Source organism: Hyla sarda, unplaced genomic scaffold (assembly GCF_029499605.1).
Source record: "Hyla sarda isolate aHylSar1 unplaced genomic scaffold, aHylSar1.hap1 scaffold_2446, whole genome shotgun sequence".
Taxonomy (NCBI): domain Eukaryota; kingdom Metazoa; phylum Chordata; class Amphibia; order Anura; family Hylidae; genus Hyla; species Hyla sarda.
Window position 1 is genome coordinate 1 of NW_026609133.1, and position 19437 is coordinate 19437.

General features: G+C 46.0%; 9 non-coding genes across 9 annotated transcripts; all 9 read left to right on the top strand.

The window, feature by feature from the left end:
• Window positions 1–910: 910 nt before the first annotated feature.
• LOC130323271 (U2 spliceosomal RNA) lies at window positions 911–1101 on the top strand. Its single transcript, XR_008868618.1, has one exon. It is a non-coding gene; the product is annotated as a U2 spliceosomal RNA (small nuclear RNA).
• A 2096-nt stretch (window positions 1102–3197) lies between these two features.
• On the top strand, window positions 3198–3388 carry LOC130323272 (U2 spliceosomal RNA). The gene has a single exon (XR_008868619.1). It is a non-coding gene; the product is annotated as a U2 spliceosomal RNA (small nuclear RNA).
• Window positions 3389–5481: 2093 nt separating this feature from the next.
• Window positions 5482–5672, top strand: LOC130323255 (U2 spliceosomal RNA). Its single transcript, XR_008868603.1, has one exon. It is a non-coding gene; the product is annotated as a U2 spliceosomal RNA (small nuclear RNA).
• A 2096-nt stretch (window positions 5673–7768) lies between these two features.
• On the top strand, window positions 7769–7959 carry LOC130323253 (U2 spliceosomal RNA). The gene has a single exon (XR_008868602.1). It is a non-coding gene; the product is annotated as a U2 spliceosomal RNA (small nuclear RNA).
• A 2084-nt stretch (window positions 7960–10043) lies between these two features.
• LOC130323266 (U2 spliceosomal RNA) lies at window positions 10044–10234 on the top strand. Its single transcript, XR_008868613.1, has one exon. It is a non-coding gene; the product is annotated as a U2 spliceosomal RNA (small nuclear RNA).
• A 2091-nt stretch (window positions 10235–12325) lies between these two features.
• On the top strand, window positions 12326–12516 carry LOC130323256 (U2 spliceosomal RNA). The gene has a single exon (XR_008868604.1). It is a non-coding gene; the product is annotated as a U2 spliceosomal RNA (small nuclear RNA).
• Window positions 12517–14619: 2103 nt separating this feature from the next.
• On the top strand, window positions 14620–14810 carry LOC130323270 (U2 spliceosomal RNA). The gene has a single exon (XR_008868617.1). It is a non-coding gene; the product is annotated as a U2 spliceosomal RNA (small nuclear RNA).
• Window positions 14811–16907: 2097 nt separating this feature from the next.
• On the top strand, window positions 16908–17098 carry LOC130323257 (U2 spliceosomal RNA). Its single transcript, XR_008868605.1, has one exon. It is a non-coding gene; the product is annotated as a U2 spliceosomal RNA (small nuclear RNA).
• Window positions 17099–19188: 2090 nt separating this feature from the next.
• On the top strand, window positions 19189–19379 carry LOC130323258 (U2 spliceosomal RNA). The gene has a single exon (XR_008868606.1). It is a non-coding gene; the product is annotated as a U2 spliceosomal RNA (small nuclear RNA).
• The last annotated feature ends 58 nt before the right edge of the window (window positions 19380–19437 follow it).

Here is a 19437-nt window from a genome sequence, read left to right on the forward strand (position 1 = left end):
ATATATATATATATATATATATATATATATATATATACGCGCACACACACACATATATATAAACGTATTCTCCGTTGAGATATTGCAGCCGCTGCTGTGTCCAGGCCCAGGAGCCTTAGCACTGTGCTGTGATGTCACTCAATACCACTGACATCACTAGGTGTAAACAACATCTCTCCTTTGCTGTGTATGTGACTATGGAGCTGTTTGGTGATGTCGTCTATTATGGCCTTCATAGAAGCAACAGGAGATTGTTGCATCCATCTAGAACCCTCAGAACTACAGTGCTATGATGTCACTCACTTCCACAGGCCTTGCAGAGTGTAAACAACAACAACCCAGCTTTGTTGTGTATGTAACCATAGGGATTTGTGATGTCACCTAGAACCTTCACAGCAGCGACAGCTTTATGAGGAGCATCAGCACTGCTCTGCCTGAGCAGAACCATCACCGCCATAGGTTGTCAAATAACCCGGATTTAACCCACACAGGTAAGTCCAATGGGGTGCAGGCATGTCCTCTATGCTTACAGCTTCCCGTGGGTGTTGGTTTGATACCGTTTGGGGACAGCCAAGGAGGCATCTGCAGGCAACAAAGGTAGGTGTGTGCTTGTGTGTGTGTTTCCTATGCAGATCCTAAGCCCAGTGTCACATGCAAGTAGGAGGAGTAAGAAGGGTTCCTGGCAAATCCGGGTTATGGATTGCATTTAAAAAGGCCCCGTGGGAGTGCAATGGGCCCCTGTCTTGCTGCTTAGCAATAATGGTATGGGTTTAGGTTCTGCTGTGTGTACTGGTGGTTGACTGCCCCCCAGCCCAGAGTGTGCATGGAAAATTGTCTGGCAGCCTCCCTGACAGCAAGCAGTGATAGTGCCCATGAAGGGGACCTTGTTGGGCCCGCCCCTTTCACGGTTATCGCTTCTCGGCCTTTTGGCTAAGATCAAGTGTAGTATCTGTTCTTATCAGTTTAATATCTGATACGTCCCCTATCTGGGGACCATATATTAAATGGATTTTTGAGAACGGGGGCCGATTTCGAAGCTTGCTTCCGTCGCCCTATGCATTGACCCGATATGGCAGTATCTTCGGGTACAGTGCACCACCCCCTTACAGGGTTAAAAAGAAAGATTCCTACTTTCATTGCTACCTGCTTGCTGGCTAGCCAGCTAGCCAGCCCTGTGGGCCTTGCTGCTGCAGCCAAAAAACAAAAGGTGGTGCTGCTGCTGCTGCTTCTGCTGCTTCTGCTTGTGTCTGGCCGCTGTTGGAGCGTCCAGGCACAGGACTTCTGCTGCTGCTGACTAAATGGCCTCCTTAATTGGATCATTTGAGTAGCCAGCACACCTGTGCAGGTAGGGCATGACATGATAGGCAGCTGCCTTGATAGCGGGTGGGTGCTGAATGTTCCTAATTGACAAAATAAGATTAATGCTTATGAAGAAATATAAAATCTCATCCCTTCCCCAATATCGCGCCACACCCCTACCCCTTAATTCCCTGGTTGAACTTGATGGACATATGTCTTTTTTCGACCGTACTAACTATGTAACTATGTAACATAACATGGGGGGGGGGGGGGGTCTCCTGGCTGTTCACACAGGTGTGTCATTGCTGTACATTGACCATGCATTGCTTCTGTGGTATTGCAAAGGCAAAGACAAATGCTTCCAGCCATCCATTGCACTAATGGATTGGTCATCAGCTGGCTGTCTATGTCCCGCATCAATATAGACCAAAGTACAGAGGGTTAGGCTATGCTATTGTGCACCTACCTGATGCATCAGAAGGTGCGAGGCCCTTGCTAAATTCTGTGCACAGACTTTGAGATCTATACTTTAGACTGTATCTAAACCTGCTCCAACATGGACTGACATTCTGGCCTACTTTCAGCCGATGCGACTTGTCTGTCGCTGAACAGTCGCTTTTTATGTATTCAGCACCTATGTATAATGTTGTAAAAATGCTCTAGAAGCTAAAGTCGCAGAAATGTCACACATATTTGGCCTGCAACTTTCTGTGCGACAAATTCAGACAGGAAAAATCAGTATAAATCCTTAGAAAATTATCCCCCAGTGTCTCCATCTGCTGGCGGTATTGAATAAGCATTGCTGCACTGATGGGGTATGCATTAGACGAAAAAAAAGAAGAAAAAGAAGAATAATACGCCCAGAAAAGAGGCGAAAAGGAGAAAAACGTAAAAAAACGTGAAAAAAAAGTAAGAGGAAGAGAAGGGAAAAAAAGGTGGAAATGGGTTTAAAAGTGATTTCGGCGGAGAAATATATATATATATATATATATATATATATATATATATATATATATATATATATACGCGCACACACACACATATATATAAACGTATTCTCCGTTGAGATATTGCAGCCGCTGCTGTGTCCAGGCCCAGGAGCCTTAGCACTGTGCTGTGATGTCACTCAATACCACTGACATCACTAGGTGTAAACAACATCTCTCCTTTGCTGTGTATGTGACTATGGAGCTGTTTGGTGATGTCGTCTATTATGGCCTTCATAGAAGCAACAGGAGATTGTTGCATCCATCTAGAACCCTCAGAACTACAGTGCTATGATGTCACTCACTTCCACAGGCCTTGCAGAGTGTAAACAACAACAACCCAGCTTTGTTGTGTATGTAACCATAGGGATTTGTGATGTCACCTAGAACCTTCACAGCAGCGACAGCTTTATGAGGAGCATCAGCACTGCTCTGCCTGAGCAGAACCATCACCGCCATAGGTTGTCAAATAACCCGGATTTAACCCACACAGGTAAGTCCAATGGGGTGCAGGCATGTCCTCTATGCTTACAGCTTCCCGTGGGTGTTGGTTTGATACCGTTTGGGGACAGCCAAGGAGGCATCTGCAGGCAACAAAGGTAGGTGTGTGCTTGTGTGTGTGTTTCCTATGCAGATCCTAAGCCCAGTGTCACATGCAAGTAGGAGGAGTAAGAAGGGTTCCTGGCAAATCCGGGTTATGGATTGCATTTAAAAAGGCCCCGTGGGAGTGCAATGGGCCCCTGTCTTGCTGCTTAGCAATAATGGTATGGGTTTAGGTTCTGCTGTGTGTACTGGTGGTTGACTGCCCCCCAGCCCAGAGTGTGCATGGAAAATTGTCTGGCAGCCTCCCTGACAGCAAGCAGTGATAGTGCCCATGAAGGGGACCTTGTTGGGCCCGCCCCTTTCACGGTTATCGCTTCTCGGCCTTTTGGCTAAGATCAAGTGTAGTATCTGTTCTTATCAGTTTAATATCTGATACGTCCCCTATCTGGGGACCATATATTAAATGGATTTTTGAGAACGGGGGCCGATTTCGAAGCTTGCTTCCGTCGCCCTATGCATTGACCCGATATGGCAGTATCTTCGGGTACAGTGCACCACCCCCTTACAGGGTTAAAAAGAAAGATTCCTACTTTCATTGCTACCTGCTTGCTGGCTAGCCAGCTAGCCAGCCCTGTGGGCCTTGCTGCTGCAGCCAAAAAACAAAAGGTGGTGCTGCTGCTGCTGCTTCTGCTGCTTCTGCTTGTGTCTGGCCGCTGTTGGAGCGTCCAGGCACAGGACTTCTGCTGCTGCTGACTAAATGGCCTCCTTAATTGGATCATTTGAGTAGCCAGCACACCTGTGCAGGTAGGGCATGACATGATAGGCAGCTGCCTTGATAGCGGGTGGGTGCTGAATGTTCCTAATTGACAAAATAAGATTAATGCTTATGAAGAAATATAAAATCTCATCCCTTCCCCAATATCGCGCCACACCCCTACCCCTTAATTCCCTGGTTGAACTTGATGGACATATGTCTTTTTTCGACCGTACTAACTATGTAACTATGTAACATAACATGGGGGGGGGGGGGGGGGGTCTCCTGGCTGTTCACACAGGTGTGTCATTGCTGAACATTGACCATGCATTGCTTCTGTGGTATTGCAAAGGCAAAGACAAATGCTTCCAGCCATCCATTGCACTAATGGATTGGTCATCAGCTGGCTGTCTATGTCCCGCATCAATATAGACCAAAGTACAGAGGGTTAGGCTATGCTATTGTGCACCTACCTGATGCATCAGAAGGTGCGAGGCCCTTGCTAAATTCTGTGCACAGACTTTGAGATCTATACTTTAGACTGTATCTAAACCTGCTCCAACATGGACTGACATTCTGGCCTACTTTCAGCCGATGCGACTTGTCTGTCGCTGAACAGTCGCTTTTTATGTATTCAGCACCTATGTATAATGTTGTAAAAATGCTCTAGAAGCTAAAGTCGCAGAAATGTCACACATATTTGGCCTGCAACTTTCTGTGCGACAAATTCAGACAGGAAAAATCAGTATAAATCCTTAGAAAATTATCCCCCAGTGTCTCCATCTGCTGGCGGTATTGAATAAGCATTGCTGCACTGATGGGGTATGCATTAGACGAAAAAAAAGAAGAAAAAGAAGAATAATACGCCCAGAAAAGAGGCGAAAAGGAGAAAAACGTAAAAAAACGTGAAAAAAAAGTAAGAGGAAGAGAAGGGAAAAAAAGGTGGAAATGGGTTTAAAAGTGATTTCGGCGGAGAAATATATATATATATATATATATATATATATATATATATATATATATATACGCGCACACACACACATATATATAAACGTATTCTCCGTTGAGATATTGCAGCCGCTGCTGTGTCCAGGCCCAGGAGCCTTAGCACTGTGCTGTGATGTCACTCAATACCACTGACATCACTAGGTGTAAACAACATCTCTCCTTTGCTGTGTATGTGACTATGGAGCTGTTTGGTGATGTCGTCTATTATGGCCTTCATAGAAGCAACAGGAGATTGTTGCATCCATCTAGAACCCTCAGAACTACAGTGCTATGATGTCACTCACTTCCACAGGCCTTGCAGAGTGTAAACAACAACAACCCAGCTTTGTTGTGTATGTAACCATAGGGATTTGTGATGTCACCTAGAACCTTCACAGCAGCGACAGCTTTATGAGGAGCATCAGCACTGCTCTGCCTGAGCAGAACCATCACCGCCATAGGTTGTCAAATAACCCGGATTTAACCCACACAGGTAAGTCCAATGGGGTGCAGGCATGTCCTCTATGCTTACAGCTTCCCGTGGGTGTTGGTTTGATACCGTTTGGGGACAGCCAAGGAGGCATCTGCAGGCAACAAAGGTAGGTGTGTGCTTGTGTGTGTGTTTCCTATGCAGATCCTAAGCCCAGTGTCACATGCAAGTAGGAGGAGTAAGAAGGGTTCCTGGCAAATCCGGGTTATGGATTGCATTTAAAAAGGCCCCGTGGGAGTGCAATGGGCCCCTGTCTTGCTGCTTAGCAATAATGGTATGGGTTTAGGTTCTGCTGTGTGTACTGGTGGTTGACTGCCCCCCAGCCCAGAGTGTGCATGGAAAATTGTCTGGCAGCCTCCCTGACAGCAAGCAGTGATAGTGCCCATGAAGGGGACCTTGTTGGGCCCGCCCCTTTCACGGTTATCGCTTCTCGGCCTTTTGGCTAAGATCAAGTGTAGTATCTGTTCTTATCAGTTTAATATCTGATACGTCCCCTATCTGGGGACCATATATTAAATGGATTTTTGAGAACGGGGGCCGATTTCGAAGCTTGCTTCCGTCGCCCTATGCATTGACCCGATATGGCAGTATCTTCGGGTACAGTGCACCACCCCCTTACAGGGTTAAAAAGAAAGATTCCTACTTTCATTGCTACCTGCTTGCTGGCTAGCCAGCTAGCCAGCCCTGTGGGCCTTGCTGCTGCAGCCAAAAAACAAAAGGTGGTGCTGCTGCTGCTGCTTCTGCTGCTTCTGCTTGTGTCTGGCCGCTGTTGGAGCGTCCAGGCACAGGACTTCTGCTGCTGCTGACTAAATGGCCTCCTTAATTGGATCATTTGAGTAGCCAGCACACCTGTGCAGGTAGGGCATGACATGATAGGCAGCTGCCTTGATAGCGGGTGGGTGCTGAATGTTCCTAATTGACAAAATAAGATTAATGCTTATGAAGAAATATAAAATCTCATCCCTTCCCCAATATCGCGCCACACCCCTACCCCTTAATTCCCTGGTTGAACTTGATGGACATATGTCTTTTTTCGACCGTACTAACTATGTAACTATGTAACATAACATGGGGGGGGGGGGGGGGGGGTCTCCTGGCTGTTCACACAGGTGTGTCATTGCTGTACATTGACCATGCATTGCTTCTGTGGTATTGCAAAGGCAAAGACAAATGCTTCCAGCCATCCATTGCACTAATGGATTGGTCATCAGCTGGCTGTCTATGTCCCGCATCAATATAGACCAAAGTACAGAGGGTTAGGCTATGCTATTGTGCACCTACCTGATGCATCAGAAGGTGCGAGGCCCTTGCTAAATTCTGTGCACAGACTTTGAGATCTATACTTTAGACTGTATCTAAACCTGCTCCAACATGGACTGACATTCTGGCCTACTTTCAGCCGATGCGACTTGTCTGTCGCTGAACAGTCGCTTTTTATGTATTCAGCACCTATGTATAATGTTGTAAAAATGCTCTAGAAGCTAAAGTCGCAGAAATGTCACACATATTTGGCCTGCAACTTTCTGTGCGACAAATTCAGACAGGAAAAATCAGTATAAATCCTTAGAAAATTATCCCCCAGTGTCTCCATCTGCTGGCGGTATTGAATAAGCATTGCTGCACTGATGGGGTATGCATTAGACGAAAAAAAAGAAGAAAAAGAAGAATAATACGCCCAGAAAAGAGGCGAAAAGGAGAAAAACGTAAAAAAACGTGAAAAAAAAGTAAGAGGAAGAGAAGGGAAAAAAAGGTGGAAATGGGTTTAAAAGTGATTTCGGCGGAGAAATATATATATATATATATATATATATATATATATATATATATATATATATACGCGCACACACACACATATATATAAACGTATTCTCCGTTGAGATATTGCAGCCGCTGCTGTGTCCAGGCCCAGGAGCCTTAGCACTGTGCTGTGATGTCACTCAATACCACTGACATCACTAGGTGTAAACAACATCTCTCCTTTGCTGTGTATGTGACTATGGAGCTGTTTGGTGATGTCGTCTATTATGGCCTTCATAGAAGCAACAGGAGATTGTTGCATCCATCTAGAACCCTCAGAACTACAGTGCTATGATGTCACTCACTTCCACAGGCCTTGCAGAGTGTAAACAACAACAACCCAGCTTTGTTGTGTATGTAACCATAGGGATTTGTGATGTCACCTAGAACCTTCACAGCAGCGACAGCTTTATGAGGAGCATCAGCACTGCTCTGCCTGAGCAGAACCATCACCGCCATAGGTTGTCAAATAACCCGGATTTAACCCACACAGGTAAGTCCAATGGGGTGCAGGCATGTCCTCTATGCTTACAGCTTCCCGTGGGTGTTGGTTTGATACCGTTTGGGGACAGCCAAGGAGGCATCTGCAGGCAACAAAGGTAGGTGTGTGCTTGTGTGTGTGTTTCCTATGCAGATCCTAAGCCCAGTGTCACATGCAAGTAGGAGGAGTAAGAAGGGTTCCTGGCAAATCCGGGTTATGGATTGCATTTAAAAAGGCCCCGTGGGAGTGCAATGGGCCCCTGTCTTGCTGCTTAGCAATAATGGTATGGGTTTAGGTTCTGCTGTGTGTACTGGTGGTTGACTGCCCCCCAGCCCAGAGTGTGCATGGAAAATTGTCTGGCAGCCTCCCTGACAGCAAGCAGTGATAGTGCCCATGAAGGGGACCTTGTTGGGCCCGCCCCTTTCACGGTTATCGCTTCTCGGCCTTTTGGCTAAGATCAAGTGTAGTATCTGTTCTTATCAGTTTAATATCTGATATGTCCCCTATCTGGGGACCATATATTAAATGGATTTTTGAGAACGGGGGCCGATTTCGAAGCTTGCTTCCGTCGCCCTATGCATTGACCCGATATGGCAGTATCTTCGGGTACAGTGCACCACCCCCTTACAGGGTTAAAAAGAAAGATTCCTACTTTCATTGCTACCTGCTTGCTGGCTAGCCAGCTAGCCAGCCCTGTGGGCCTTGCTGCTGCAGCCAAAAAACAAAAGGTGGTGCTGCTGCTGCTGCTTCTGCTGCTTCTGCTTGTGTCTGGCCGCTGTTGGAGCGTCCAGGCACAGGACTTCTGCTGCTGCTGACTAAATGGCCTCCTTAATTGGATCATTTGAGTAGCCAGCACACCTGTGCAGGTAGGGCATGACATGATAGGCAGCTGCCTTGATAGCGGGTGGGTGCTGAATGTTCCTAATTGACAAAATAAGATTAATGCTTATGAAGAAATATAAAATCTCATCCCTTCCCCAATATCGCGCCACACCCCTACCCCTTAATTCCCTGGTTGAACTTGATGGACATATGTCTTTTTTCGACCGTACTAACTATGTAACTATGTAACATAACATGGGGGGGGGGGGGGGGGTCTCCTGGCTGTTCACACAGGTGTGTCATTGCTGTACATTGACCATGCATTGCTTCTGTGGTATTGCAAAGGCAAAGACAAATGCTTCCAGCCATCCATTGCACTAATGGATTGGTCATCAGCTGGCTGTCTATGTCCCGCATCAATATAGACCAAAGTACAGAGGGTTAGGCTATGCTATTGTGCACCTACCTGATGCATCAGAAGGTGCGAGGCCCTTGCTAAATTCTGTGCACAGACTTTGAGATCTATACTTTAGACTGTATCTAAACCTGCTCCAACATGGACTGACATTCTGGCCTACTTTCAGCCGATGCGACTTGTCTGTCGCTGAACAGTCGCTTTTTATGTATTCAGCACCTATGTATAATGTTGTAAAAATGCTCTAGAAGCTAAAGTCGCAGAAATGTCACACATATTTGGCCTGCAACTTTCTGTGCGACAAATTCAGACAGGAAAAATCAGTATAAATCCTTAGAAAATTATCCCCCAGTGTCTCCATCTGCTGGCGGTATTGAATAAGCATTGCTGCACTGATGGGGTATGCATTAGACGAAAAAAAAGAAGAAAAAGAAGAATAATACGCCCAGAAAAGAGGCGAAAAGGAGAAAAACGTAAAAAAACGTGAAAAAAAAGTAAGAGGAAGAGAAGGGAAAAAAAGGTGGAAATGGGTTTAAAAGTGATTTCGGCGGAGAAATATATATATATATATATATATATATATATATATATATATACGCGCACACACACACATATATATAAACGTATTCTCCGTTGAGATATTGCAGCCGCTGCTGTGTCCAGGCCCAGGAGCCTTAGCACTGTGCTGTGATGTCACTCAATACCACTGACATCACTAGGTGTAAACAACATCTCTCCTTTGCTGTGTATGTGACTATGGAGCTGTTTGGTGATGTCGTCTATTATGGCCTTCATAGAAGCAACAGGAGATTGTTGCATCCATCTAGAACCCTCAGAACTACAGTGCTATGATGTCACTCACTTCCACAGGCCTTGCAGAGTGTAAACAACAACAACCCAGCTTTGTTGTGTATGTAACCATAGGGATTTGTGATGTCACCTAGAACCTTCACAGCAGCGACAGCTTTATGAGGAGCATCAGCACTGCTCTGCCTGAGCAGAACCATCACCGCCATAGGTTGTCAAATAACCCGGATTTAACCCACACAGGTAAGTCCAATGGGGTGCAGGCATGTCCTCTATGCTTACAGCTTCCCGTGGGTGTTGGTTTGATACCGTTTGGGGACAGCCAAGGAGGCATCTGCAGGCAACAAAGGTAGGTGTGTGCTTGTGTGTGTGTTTCCTATGCAGATCCTAAGCCCAGTGTCACATGCAAGTAGGAGGAGTAAGAAGGGTTCCTGGCAAATCCGGGTTATGGATTGCATTTAAAAAGGCCCCGTGGGAGTGCAATGGGCCCCTGTCTTGCTGCTTAGCAATAATGGTATGGGTTTAGGTTCTGCTGTGTGTACTGGTGGTTGACTGCCCCCCAGCCCAGAGTGTGCATGGAAAATTGTCTGGCAGCCTCCCTGACAGCAAGCAGTGATAGTGCCCATGAAGGGGACCTTGTTGGGCCCGCCCCTTTCACGGTTATCGCTTCTCGGCCTTTTGGCTAAGATCAAGTGTAGTATCTGTTCTTATCAGTTTAATATCTGATATGTCCCCTATCTGGGGACCATATATTAAATGGATTTTTGAGAACGGGGGCCGATTTCGAAGCTTGCTTCCGTCGCCCTATGCATTGACCCGATATGGCAGTATCTTCGGGTACAGTGCACCACCCCCTTACAGGGTTAAAAAGAAAGATTCCTACTTTCATTGCTACCTGCTTGCTGGCTAGCCAGCTAGCCAGCCCTGTGGGCCTTGCTGCTGCAGCCAAAAAACAAAAGGTGGTGCTGCTGCTGCTGCTTCTGCTGCTTCTGCTTGTGTCTGGCCGCTGTTGGAGCGTCCAGGCACAGGACTTCTGCTGCTGCTGACTAAATGGCCTCCTTAATTGGATCATTTGAGTAGCCAGCACACCTGTGCAGGTAGGGCATGACATGATAGGCAGCTGCCTTGATAGCGGGTGGGTGCTGAATGTTCCTAATTGACAAAATAAGATTAATGCTTATGAAGAAATATAAAATCTCATCCCTTCCCCAATATCGCGCCACACCCCTACCCCTTAATTCCCTGATTGAACTTGATGGACATATGTCTTTTTTCGACCGTACTAACTATGTAACTATGTAACATAACATGGGGGGGGGGGGGGGGTCTCCTGGCTGTTCACACAGGTGTGTCATTGCTGTACATTGACCATGCATTGCTTCTGTGGTATTGCAAAGGCAAAGACAAATGCTTCCAGCCATCCATTGCACTAATGGATTGGTCATCAGCTGGCTGTCTATGTCCCGCATCAATATAGACCAAAGTACAGAGGGTTAGGCTATGCTATTGTGCACCTACCTGATGCATCAGAAGGTGCGAGGCCCTTGCTAAATTCTGTGCACAGACTTTGAGATCTATACTTTAGACTGTATCTAAACCTGCTCCAACATGGACTGACATTCTGGCCTACTTTCAGCCGATGCGACTTGTCTGTCGCTGAACAGTCGCTTTTTATGTATTCAGCACCTATGTATAATGTTGTAAAAATGCTCTAGAAGCTAAAGTCGCAGAAATGTCACACATATTTGGCCTGCAACTTTCTGTGCGACAAATTCAGACAGGAAAAATCAGTATAAATCCTTAGAAAATTATCCCCCAGTGTCTCCATCTGCTGGCGGTATTGAATAAGCATTGCTGCACTGATGGGGTATGCATTAGACGAAAAAAAAGAAGAAAAAGAAGAATAATACGCCCAGAAAAGAGGCGAAAAGGAGAAAAACGTAAAAAAACGTGAAAAAAAAGTAAGAGGAAGAGAAGGGAAAAAAAGGTGGAAATGGGTTTAAAAGTGATTTCGGCGGAGAAATATATATATATATATATATATATATATATATATATATATATATATATACGCGCACACACACACATATATATAAACGTATTCTCCGTTGAGATATTGCAGCCGCTGCTGTGTCCAGGCCCAGGAGCCTTAGCACTGTGCTGTGATGTCACTCAATACCACTGACATCACTAGGTGTAAACAACATCTCTCCTTTGCTGTGTATGTGACTATGGAGCTGTTTGGTGATGTCGTCTATTATGGCCTTCATAGAAGCAACAGGAGATTGTTGCATCCATCTAGAACCCTCAGAACTACAGTGCTATGATGTCACTCACTTCCACAGGCCTTGCAGAGTGTAAACAACAACAACCCAGCTTTGTTGTGTATGTAACCATAGGGATTTGTGATGTCACCTAGAACCTTCACAGCAGCGACAGCTTTATGAGGAGCATCAGCACTGCTCTGCCTGAGCAGAACCATCACCGCCATAGGTTGTCAAATAACCCGGATTTAACCCACACAGGTAAGTCCAATGGGGTGCAGGCATGTCCTCTATGCTTACAGCTTCCCGTGGGTGTTGGTTTGATACCGTTTGGGGACAGCCAAGGAGGCATCTGCAGGCAACAAAGGTAGGTGTGTGCTTGTGTGTGTGTTTCCTATGCAGATCCTAAGCCCAGTGTCACATGCAAGTAGGAGGAGTAAGAAGGGTTCCTGGCAAATCCGGGTTATGGATTGCATTTAAAAAGGCCCCGTGGGAGTGCAATGGGCCCCTGTCTTGCTGCTTAGCAATAATGGTATGGGTTTAGGTTCTGCTGTGTGTACTGGTGGTTGACTGCCCCCCAGCCCAGAGTGTGCATGGAAAATTGTCTGGCAGCCTCCCTGACAGCAAGCAGTGATAGTGCCCATGAAGGGGACCTTGTTGGGCCCGCCCCTTTCACGGTTATCGCTTCTCGGCCTTTTGGCTAAGATCAAGTGTAGTATCTGTTCTTATCAGTTTAATATCTGATACGTCCCCTATCTGGGGACCATATATTAAATGGATTTTTGAGAACGGGGGCCGATTTCGAAGCTTGCTTCCGTCGCCCTATGCATTGACCCGATATGGCAGTATCTTCGGGTACAGTGCACCACCCCCTTACAGGGTTAAAAAGAAAGATTCCTACTTTCATTGCTACCTGCTTGCTGGCTAGCCAGCTAGCCAGCCCTGTGGGCCTTGCTGCTGCAGCCAAAAAACAAAAGGTGGTGCTGCTGCTGCTGCTTCTGCTGCTTCTGCTTGTGTCTGGCCGCTGTTGGAGCGTCCAGGCACAGGACTTCTGCTGCTGCTGACTAAATGGCCTCCTTAATTGGATCATTTGAGTAGCCAGCACACCTGTGCAGGTAGGGCATGACATGATAGGCAGCTGCCTTGATAGCGGGTGGGTGCTGAATGTTCCTAATTGACAAAATAAGATTAATGCTTATGAAGAAATATAAAATCTCATCCCTTCCCCAATATCGCGCCACACCCCTACCCCTTAATTCCCTGGTTGAACTTGATGGACATATGTCTTTTTTCGACCGTACTAACTATGTAACTATGTAACATAACATGGGGGGGGGGGGGGGGGGTCTCCTGGCTGTTCACACAGGTGTGTCATTGCTGTACATTGACCATGCATTGCTTCTGTGGTATTGCAAAGGCAAAGACAAATGCTTCCAGCCATCCATTGCACTAATGGATTGGTCATCAGCTGGCTGTCTATGTCCCGCATCAATATAGACCAAAGTACAGAGGGTTAGGCTATGCTATTGTGCACCTACCTGATGCATCAGAAGGTGCGAGGCCCTTGCTAAATTCTGTGCACAGACTTTGAGATCTATACTTTAGACTGTATCTAAACCTGCTCCAACATGGACTGACATTCTGGCCTACTTTCAGCCGATGCGACTTGTCTGTCGCTGAACAGTCGCTTTTTATGTATTCAGCACCTATGTATAATGTTGTAAAAATGCTCTAGAAGCTAAAGTCGCAGAAATGTCACACATATTTGGCCTGCAACTTTCTGTGCGACAAATTCAGACAGGAAAAATCAGTATAAATCCTTAGAAAATTATCCCCCAGTGTCTCCATCTGCTGGCGGTATTGAATAAGCATTGCTGCACTGATGGGGTATGCATTAGACGAAAAAAAAGAAGAAAAAGAAGAATAATACGCCCAGAAAAGAGGCGAAAAGGAGAAAAACGTAAAAAAACGTGAAAAAAAAGTAAGAGGAAGAGAAGGGAAAAAAAGGTGGAAATGGGTTTAAAAGTGATTTCGGCGGAGAAATATATATATATATATATATATATATATATATATATATATATATATATATATATATATACGCGCACACACACACATATATATAAACGTATTCTCCGTTGAGATATTGCAGCCGCTGCTGTGTCCAGGCCCAGGAGCCTTAGCACTGTGCTGTGATGTCACTCAATACCACTGACATCACTAGGTGTAAACAACATCTCTCCTTTGCTGTGTATGTGACTATGGAGCTGTTTGGTGATGTCGTCTATTATGGCCTTCATAGAAGCAACAGGAGATTGTTGCATCCATCTAGAACCCTCAGAACTACAGTGCTATGATGTCACTCACTTCCACAGGCCTTGCAGAGTGTAAACAACAACAACCCAGCTTTGTTGTGTATGTAACCATAGGGATTTGTGATGTCACCTAGAACCTTCACAGCAGCGACAGCTTTATGAGGAGCATCAGCACTGCTCTGCCTGAGCAGAACCATCACCGCCATAGGTTGTCAAATAACCCGGATTTAACCCACACAGGTAAGTCCAATGGGGTGCAGGCATGTCCTCTATGCTTACAGCTTCCCGTGGGTGTTGGTTTGATACCGTTTGGGGACAGCCAAGGAGGCATCTGCAGGCAACAAAGGTAGGTGTGTGCTTGTGTGTGTGTTTCCTATGCAGATCCTAAGCCCAGTGTCACATGCAAGTAGGAGGAGTAAGAAGGGTTCCTGGCAAATCCGGGTTATGGATTGCATTTAAAAAGGCCCCGTGGGAGTGCAATGGGCCCCTGTCTTGCTGCTTAGCAATAATGGTATGGGTTTAGGTTCTGCTGTGTGTACTGGTGGTTGACTGCCCCCCAGCCCAGAGTGTGCATGGAAAATTGTCTGGCAGCCTCCCTGACAGCAAGCAGTGATAGTGCCCATGAAGGGGACCTTGTTGGGCCCGCCCCTTTCACGGTTATCGCTTCTCGGCCTTTTGGCTAAGATCAAGTGTAGTATCTGTTCTTATCAGTTTAATATCTGATATGTCCCCTATCTGGGGACCATATATTAAATGGATTTTTGAGAACGGGGGCCGATTTCGAAGCTTGCTTCCGTCGCCCTATGCATTGACCCGATATGGCAGTATCTTCGGGTACAGTGCACCACCCCCTTACAGGGTTAAAAAGAAAGATTCCTACTTTCATTGCTACCTGCTTGCTGGCTAGCCAGCTAGCCAGCCCTGTGGGCCTTGCTGCTGCAGCCAAAAAACAAAAGGTGGTGCTGCTGCTGCTGCTTCTGCTGCTTCTGCTTGTGTCTGGCCGCTGTTGGAGCGTCCAGGCACAGGACTTCTGCTGCTGCTGACTAAATGGCCTCCTTAATTGGATCATTTGAGTAGCCAGCACACCTGTGCAGGTAGGGCATGACATGATAGGCAGCTGCCTTGATAGCGGGTGGGTGCTGAATGTTCCTAATTGACAAAATAAGATTAATGCTTATGAAGAAATATAAAATCTCATCCCTTCCCCAATATCGCGCCACACCCCTACCCCTTAATTCCCTGGTTGAACTTGATGGACATATGTCTTTTTTCGACCGTACTAACTATGTAACTATGTAACATAACATGGGGGGGGGGGGGGGGTCTCCTGGCTGTTCACACAGGTGTGTCATTGCTGTACATTGACCATGCATTGCTTCTGTGGTATTGCAAAGGCAAAGACAAATGCTTCCAGCCATCCATTGCACTAATGGATTGGTCATCAGCTGGCTGTCTATGTCCCGCATCAATATAGACCAAAGTACAGAGGGTTAGGCTATGCTATTGTGCACCTACCTGATGCATCAGAAGGTGCGAGGCCCTTGCTAAATTCTGTGCACAGACTTTGAGATCTATACTTTAGACTGTATCTAAACCTGCTCCAACATGGACTGACATTCTGGCCTACTTTCAGCCGATGCGACTTGTCTGTCGCTGAACAGTCGCTTTTTATGTATTCAGCACCTATGTATAATGTTGTAAAAATGCTCTAGAAGCTAAAGTCGCAGAAATGTCACACATATTTGGCCTGCAACTTTCTGTGCGACAAATTCAGACAGGAAAAATCAGTATAAATCCTTAGAAAATTATCCCCCAGTGTCTCCATCTGCTGGCGGTATTGAATAAGCATTGCTGCACTGATGGGGTATGCATTAGACGAAAAAAAAGAAGAAAAAGAAGAATAATACGCCCAGAAAAGAGGCGAAAAGGAGAAAAACGTAAAAAAACGTGAAAAAAAAGTAAGAGGAAGAGAAGGGAAAAAAAGGTGGAAATGGGTTTAAAAGTGATTTCGGCGGAGAAATATATATATATATATATATATATATATATATATATATATATATATATATATATACGCGCACACACACACATATATATAAACGTATTCTCCGTTGAGATATTGCAGCCGCTGCTGTGTCCAGGCCCAGGAGCCTTAGCACTGTGCTGTGATGTCACTCAATACCACTGACATCACTAGGTGTAAACAACATCTCTCCTTTGCTGTGTATGTGACTATGGAGCTGTTTGGTGATGTCGTCTATTATGGCCTTCATAGAAGCAACAGGAGATTGTTGCATCCATCTAGAACCCTCAGAACTACAGTGCTATGATGTCACTCACTTCCACAGGCCTTGCAGAGTGTAAACAACAACAACCCAGCTTTGTTGTGTATGTAACCATAGGGATTTGTGATGTCACCTAGAACCTTCACAGCAGCGACAGCTTTATGAGGAGCATCAGCACTGCTCTGCCTGAGCAGAACCATCACCGCCATAGGTTGTCAAATAACCCGGATTTAACCCACACAGGTAAGTCCAATGGGGTGCAGGCATGTCCTCTATGCTTACAGCTTCCCGTGGGTGTTGGTTTGATACCGTTTGGGGACAGCCAAGGAGGCATCTGCAGGCAACAAAGGTAGGTGTGTGCTTGTGTGTGTGTTTCCTATGCAGATCCTAAGCCCAGTGTCACATGCAAGTAGGAGGAGTAAGAAGGGTTCCTGGCAAATCCGGGTTATGGATTGCATTTAAAAAGGCCCCGTGGGAGTGCAATGGGCCCCTGTCTTGCTGCTTAGCGATAATGGTATGGGTTTAGGTTCTGCTGTGTGTACTGGTGGTTGACTGCCCCCCAGCCCAGAGTGTGCATGGAAAATTGTCTGGCAGCCTCCCTGACAGCAAGCAGTGATAGTGCCCATGAAGGGGACCTTGTTGGGCCCGCCCCTTTCACGGTTATCGCTTCTCGGCCTTTTGGCTAAGATCAAGTGTAGTATCTGTTCTTATCAGTTTAATATCTGATACGTCCCCTATCTGGGGACCATATATTAAATGGATTTTTGAGAACGGGGGCCGATTTCGAAGCTTGCTTCCGTCGCCCTATGCATTGACCCGATATGGCAGTATCTTCGGGTACAGTGCACCACCCCCTTACAGGGTTAAAAAGAAAGATTCCTACTTTCATTGCTACCTGCTTGCTGGCTAGCCAGCTAGCCAGCCCTGTGGGCCTTGCTGCTGCAGCCAAAAAACAAAAGGTGGTGCTGCTGCTGCTGCTTCTGCTGCTTCTGCTTGTGTCTGGCCGCTGTTGGAGCGTCCAGGCACAGGACTTCTGCTGCTGCTGACTAAATGGCCTCCTTAATTGGATCATTTGAGTAGCCAGCACACCTGTGCAGGTAGGGCATGACATGATAGGCAGCTGCCTTGATAGCGGGTGGGTGCTGAATGTTCCTAATTGACAAAATAAGATTAATGCTTATGAAGAAATATAAAATCTCATCCCTTCCCCAATATCGCGCCACACCCCTACCCCTTAATTCCCTGGTTGAACTTGATGGACATATGTCTTTTTTCGACCGTACTAACTATGTAACTATGTAACATAACATGGGGGGGGGGGGGGGGGTCTCCTGGCTGTTCACACAGGTGTGTCATTGCTGTACATTGACCATGCATTGCTTCTGTGGTATTGCAAAGGCAAAGACAAATGCTTCCAGCCATCCATTGCACTAATGGATTGGTCATCAGCTGGCTGTCTATGTCCCGCATCAATATAGACCAAAGTACAGAGGGTTAGGCTATGCTATTGTGCACCTACCTGATGCATCAGAAGGTGCGAGGCCCTTGCTAAATTCTGTGCACAGACTTTGAGATCTATACTTTAGACTGTATCTAAACCTGCTCCAACATGGACTGACATTCTGGCCTACTTTCAGCCGATGCGACTTGTCTGTCGCTGAACAGTCGCTTTTTATGTATTCAGCACCTATGTATAATGTTGTAAAAATGCTCTAGAAGCTAAAGTCGCAGAAATGTCACACATATTTGGCCTGCAACTTTCTGTGCGACAAATTCAGACAGGAAAAATCAGTATAAATCCTTAGAAAATTATCCCCCAGTGTCTCCATCTGCTGGCGGTATTGAATAAGCATTGCTGCACTGATGGGGTATGCATTAGACGAAAAAAAAGAAGAAAAAGAAGAATAATACGCCCAGAAAAGAGGCGAAAAGGAGAAAAACGTAAAAAAACGTGAAAAAAAAGTAAGAGGAAGAGAAGGGAAAAAAAGGTGGAAATGGGTTTAAAAGTGATTTCGGCGGAGAAATATATATATATATATATATATATATATATATATATATATATATATACGCGCACACACACACATATATATAAACGAATTCTCCGTTGAGATATTGCAGCCGCTGCTGTGTCCAGGCCCAGGAGCCTTAGCACTGTGCTGTGATGTCACTCAATACCACTGACATCACTAGGTGTAAACAACATCTCTCCTTTGCTGTGTATGTGACTATGGAGCTGTTTGGTGATGTCGTCTATTATGGCCTTCATAGAAGCAACAGGAGATTGTTGCATCCATCTAGAACCCTCAGAACTACAGTGCTATGATGTCACTCACTTCCACAGGCCTTGCAGAGTGTAAACAACAACAACCCAGCTTTGTTGTGTATGTAACCATAGGGATTTGTGATGTCACCTAGAACCTTCACAGCAGCGACAGCTTTATGAGGAGCATCAGCACTGCTCTGCCTGAGCAGAACCATCACCGCCATAGGTTGTCAAATAACCCGGATTTAACCCACACAGGTAAGTCCAATGGGGTGCAGGCATGTCCTCTATGCTTACAGCTTCCCGTGGGTGTTGGTTTGATACCGTTTGGGGACAGCCAAGGAGGCATCTGCAGGCAACAAAGGTAGGTGTGTGCTTGTGTGTGTGTTTCCTATGCAGATCCTAAGCCCAGTGTCACATGCAAGTAGGAGGAGTAAGAAGGGTTCCTGGCAAATCCGGGTTATGGATTGCATTTAAAAAGGCCCCGTGGGAGTGCAATGGGCCCCTGTCTTGCTGCTTAGCAATAATGGTATGGGTTTAGGTTCTGCTGTGTGTACTGGTGGTTGACTGCCCCCCAGCCCAGAGTGTGCATGGAAAATTGTCTGGCAGCCTCCCTGACAGCAAGCAGTGATAGTGCCCATGAAGGGGACCTTGTTGGGCCCGCCCCTTTCACGGTTATCGCTTCTCGGCCTTTTGGCTAAGATCAAGTGTAGTATCTGTTCTTATCAGTTTAATATCTGATACGTCCCCTATCTGGGGACCATATATTAAATGGATTTTTGAGAACGGGGGCCGATTTCGAAGCTTGCTTCCGTCGCCCTATGCATTGACCCGATATGGCAGTATCTTCGGGTACAGTGCACCACCCCCTTACAGGGTTAAAAAGAAAGATTCCTACTTTCATTGCTACCTGCTTGCTGGCTAGC